The following is a 6,000-nucleotide window of genomic DNA, read 5'->3' on the forward strand; positions in this document are numbered from 1 at the left end:
ATGATGTAGAAGCCCTCCGTGGTGGATGCCCCCTCCGACGGAGCTCCGGAACAGGCCCCAAGATGGGATCTCGTGGATACAGAAAGTTGTGGCGGTGGAATTAGGTTTTTGGCTCCCCTCCTGATCGTTCGGGGATACGTAGGTATATATAGGAGGAAGGAGTACGTCGGTGGAGCTCCGAGGGGCCCACGAGGTAGGGGGGCACGCCCAGGGGGGAGGGGCGCCCTCCACCCTCGTGACCGCCTCTGGCGCTTCTTGGAATAGGGTCCAAGTCTCCTGGGTCATGTTCGGTTGGAAAATCACGATCCCAAAGGTTTCATTCCGTTTGGACTCCGTTTGATATTCTGTTTCTTCGAAATACTGGAAAAAGGCAAAAAACAGCAATTCTGGGCTGGGCCTCCGGTTAATAGGTTAGTCCCAAAAATAATATAAAAGTGTAAAATAAAGCCCAATATAGTCCAAAACAGTAGATAAAGTAGCATGGAGCAATCAAAAATTATAGATACGTTGGAGACGTATCAACATCACGCAATCGATGGACACAAGATCAAGATGTCTTTGATCCGGTTCAGTCCATAAAGATGGTAAGGGATGATTTTCTCATGCTAGATATTCCTACAAAACAGCCGAATCATCCCTGATGGACAATGCTGGAGGCCGCCTGATGTTGGCTGGATTAAGATCAACATAGATGGAGCCGTCAGCAACGAAGCTCGCAAGTGAGGAGGGGGCGGGGTGGCCCGGTCTCATCTTGCCTTCATCGGAGCATGGAGAAAACCATTTGATGGGTTCACCGATCCACTCATCGCCAAGGCACTCGCTCTACGAGAGGGCGTCATTTTTGTGCAACTTCGGGGATTCTTGCATGTGGTGATGGAAGTGGATTGTTTAGAGGTGGTCAACCTCTAGTCGTCGCGCAACAATGCCCGTTCCATTGTAGCGCCTACCTTAGATGAAATAGGGAGATAGCTTCATGCATGTTTTATCTCGTTTTCTATTAGACATGTCCTATGGGATTTCAATAATCCGGCCGATCTTTGTGCTAAGTATGTGCTCTTGTGAGCTGCGTTGGGATTTTCCCGAAGAGGAGGGAATGATACAGTACGGTAGAGATAAGTATTTCCCTCAATTATGAAATGAAGGTTATCAATCCAATAGGAGAATCACGCAACAACTCGTTAGCAGCACCTGCACACAAAATAACAAATCCTCGCACCCAACGCGAATAAGGGGTTGTCAATCCCTTGGCGGTTATTTGCAAGATTAAATTGTATGGCGATAGATAGATAGATCGAACAAAAATACAAAATAAAACAAATATAGTAAAAGTGCAGCAGGATATTTTTAGGGTATTAATATATCATAGAAGTAGACCCCGGGGCCATAGTTTTCACTATAGGCTTCTCTCTTGAAAATATTATAAGGTGGGTAAACAAGTTACTCTTGGGCAATTGATAGAAATGCAAATTATTATGATGATATACAAGGCAATGATCATGTATATAGGCATCAAGCCCGAGACAAGTAGACCGAAACAATTATGCACTTACTACTATTACTCCACACATCAACCGCTATCCAGCATGCATCTAGATTATTAAGTTCATAAAGAATGAACGCCTTAAGCAAGATGACACGAGATAGACAAAGTAAACTCACGCATGAATAAACCCCATCTTTTTACCCTTAATAGCAACGATACAACACGTGTCATGTCCCCTTCTGTCACTGGAATTGAACACCGCAAGATCGAACCCATTACAAAGCACCTCTCCCATTGCAAGATAAATCAATCTAGTTGGCCAAACAAAATCAATAGATAGGGGAGAAATACGAAGCTATAACAATCATGCATAAAAGAGTTCAGAGAAAACTCAAATAATATTCATGGATATATCTGATCATACAGTCACAATTCATCGGATTCCAACAAACACACCGCAAAAAGTGATTACATCAGATAGAACTTCAAGAACATCGAAGAGAATATTGTATTGAAGATCAAATAGAGAGAAGAAAACATCTAACTACTAATTGGACCACAGGTCTGTGGTAAACTACTCACGATCATCGAAAGGGTAGCAAGGTTGATGTAGAGGCCCTCCGTGATCGAATCCCCCTCAGGCAGAGTGTCGGAAAAGGCCTCCAGATGGGATATCTCAAGAATAGGAACTTGCGGTGGCGGAAAAATTATTTCGTGGACTCCTCTGTTAGTTTCCCGATTTTAGAGAATTTATAGAGGCAGAGTTAGGTCAAACGAAGGGCGCGCCCTGGTGCCTCGTGGGCCACTGCTCCATCTTCGCATCCCCTCCCGAAGCTTCTAGGGTCTCTTATGTCTAGAAAAAAATCTCCAAAAAGTTTCATGGCATTTGGACTTTGTTTGGTACTGATATTATGAAAAACCAAAAAACAGGCAAAAAAATAGCAACTGGCACTAGGCACTAAGTTAATAAGTTAGTCCCAAAAAATGATATATAATTGCTTGTAAGTGTATATAAAAAATCCAAGATTGATACTATATAATTGCATGGAACAATAAAAAAGTATAGATACGTTGGAAACGTACCAAGCATCCCCAAGCTTAATTCCTGCTCATCCTCGAGTGGATAAATGATAAAAACATAATTTTTCATGTGGAATGCTACCTACCATATACTTGAATGATTCAAAGCAATAATCTATAATTTGACATGAAGACATAAATACTCAAGCATACTAACAAGCAACCATGTCTTTCAAAGTATCAATGCTAAAGAAAGTTATCCCTAGCCCATTATGCTCAATCATTGATCCATTCATGAAACACACTCAATATTAGCTACACCCAATGCAAAAGTATGACAATAGTGCTCTCCAGTTGGTACTTTGTAAGCGAAGGATGGAGACTCAAAATAAAAATAAAAATTGCATAAAAGTAAATAGATAGGCCCTTCGCATAGGGAAGCAGATATTTGCAGACGTGCCAGAGGTCAAGGCTTAAATTAGAGATAAAAGTATTTTTGAGAGGCATGCTTTTCCTGTCAACGAAAACGACCGAGAATTTGCAATATCTTCCATGCTTGAGAAATTAGAGGCAGTTCCCAAACAGAAAATAAAGTATTTCATTTCCACCATTCTTTCACAATCCATGGCTAGCCATATCCACAGGTGCCTTCCATACCAACACTTTCCAAGGAATTTATTATTATCATCATATTATTATTATTTTCATTTCGGGACTGAGCGTCCCTGTTAGCTACCACACTCTCGTGCAATGACAAGTGAATAAACACTCATCATGAGAATAACATACCTAGCTTGGAAAATATTGGCCACCCCCTAGCACTTCATGAGCGGTATGGGCACACAAAACAGAAATTTATCTTGAAAAATTAGAGTTGGCACATACAAATTTACTTGGAACGGCACGAAAATACCGCATATAGGTAGGTATGGTTGACTCATTTGGCACAACTTTGGGTTTAAGGAGTTGGATGCACAAGCATCATTCCCGCTTAGAACAAATGAAGGCTAGCAAATAGACTGAGAAGCGACCAACCAAAAAGCAAAAAGGGCATAAACATGCATTGAACATAACTAACACAGAATAATGCACCATAAGTAGGATATAACTTCGTTGCATAAGTGTTGACTTCACGTGCATGCATAGGGAATCACAAACCTTAACGCCAATATTCTTACTAAACTCACCAACATGACTCACATATTATCATCCCCACATCGCAAAATTATTGCAAGGAATCAAGCTTATCATATCCAATGATCTATATGAAAGTTTTTATTATATCCCTCTTGAATATTCATCACTTTGGGACCAAATTCATATCTTGTGCAAATTACCATTACTATTATAAACTCTAAAAAGATATAAGTTTAGCATGAGAGTGCATATATTTCTTCAAAATTTAATCACTGCCATGCTCAAAAAGATATAAGTGAAACACCAGAGCAACTGCCTAGCTCAAAATATTTAAGCGAAGCACATAGAGTATTCTAACAAATCATGATAAACAAGTGGCTCTCTCAAATAAGTGTGTCCAACAAAGATGATTGTGGCAAGCTAAAAAGCAAACAAAGCAAAGACTCATATAATAGACGACGCTCCAAGCAAAACTCATGATATGTGACGAATAAAAATATAGCTCCAAGTAAAATGACCGATAGTCGGTAGAAGAAAGAGGGGATTCTTTGCAGGAATCCCCAAGCTTAGTTGCTTGGGAGTCCTTGAATATTACATTGGGTGCCCCGGGCATCCCCAACCCCAAGCTTAGGCTCTCGCCACTCCCTATTCCTTCATCTATTGTGATCTCACCCAAAACTTGAAAACTTCAACCACACAAAACTCAACAAACCTTCGTGAGATTCGTTAGTATAATAAAGAAAATCACTACCTTAAGTGTTGTTGCAAACCCATTCATATTTTATTTTTGCATTATATCTACTGTGTTCTAACTTCTCCACGGCTATACCCCCCGATACAATCTATAGTTTCATCAAAACAAGCAAAACAATGCATCAAAAACAGAATCTGTCAAAAACAGAAACGTTTGTAGCAATCTGAACATTGACCATACTTCTATAACTCCAAAACTTCTGAAAAATTAGAAAACATGGGAAATTTATATATCAATCATGTGTAAAAAATTCCGAATTTTATCACGCTCCAGAAATTTTTAACAATTCTCCTACTGGACGCAAAAGTTTATGTTTTTGCACAGAATAAAAGCAACTATCACCTGAATCATCCCAAAGGCTTTACTTAGCAAAAATGCTAATTAAAATATAAAAACAGAATCATAACAATAGCGTAATTGTGTGCACACAAGAAAACATAAAAATTAAGATAACTATTGGGTTGCCTCCCAACTAGAGCGCTATTGTTTTACGCCCCTAGCTAGGCATAATGCATAGTTTCAAGTGTTGTCATCTTTGCTTTTAGTTCCATAGGTGGCCCTCGTGATTGACTCATATGGTGGCTTAAATCTAGTTCTAGGGAAGTGTTCCATACCCTTCTTTAACGGAAACTGAAATTTAATATTCCCTTCTTTCGTGTCAATAACAACACCTATGGTTTGTAAGAATGGTCTACCAAGTATTATGGGGCAAGATGGATTGCAATCAATGTCAAGTACAATAAAATCAACGGGCACATAGTTCCTATTTGCAAGGATAAGAACATCACTAATTATACCCAAAGGCTTTTTAATAGTAGAATCCGCCAAGTGCAAATTAAGAGAACATTCATCCATATTGGTAAAACCTAGCACATCACATAGAGATTTTGGAATTGTGGAAATGCTAGCACCCAAATCACATAAAGCATTGCACTCATAATTTTTAATTTTAACTTTAATGGTAGGTTCCCACTCATCATATAACTTTTAGAAATTGAAATATCTAATTCTAGCTTTTCTTCTGAAGCTTGCATCATCGCTTCTCCAATATGTTTAGTAAAAGCCTTATTGTGTTCATAGGCATTGGGTGAATTTAGCATGGATTGAAAAAAAGTAATACATTCAATCAAATAACAACTATCACAATTAAAGTCTTTGTAATCCAAGATAGTGGGCACATCACTAGTTAAAGTTTTTACCTCTCCAAACCCACTTTTGTCAATTTTTTCATCAATATTTTCACCCTCCGAATTATGGGGACGCCTTCTAGCTAAAGTTGACTATTCTTCAGTCCCCTTTTTGTCAAGTTTTATATTGCTAAACAAGGAATCAATATATGAAACACCAATCATTTTAATATCCTCATCATTACTATGTCCAAAAGATTTCGACTTAGCTGCCATTTGATTTACTAGTGTACCTTGTGCAACGGAAACTTTTCCTAGCAAATTCTAAGTATGGGCGAACTGACATCAAAGATTAGTAACTTCTTCACTGATACGTGTCTGTCGTATCTATAATTTGTGATTGCTCCATGCCAATATTCTACAACTTTCTTATAGTTTTGGCAACTTTTTATACTATTTTTAGGACTAACATATTGATC

The sequence above is a fragment of the Triticum dicoccoides genome, chromosome 3B (assembly GCF_002162155.2).
Source record: "Triticum dicoccoides isolate Atlit2015 ecotype Zavitan chromosome 3B, WEW_v2.0, whole genome shotgun sequence".
Taxonomy (NCBI): Eukaryota; Viridiplantae; Streptophyta; class Magnoliopsida; order Poales; family Poaceae; genus Triticum; species Triticum dicoccoides.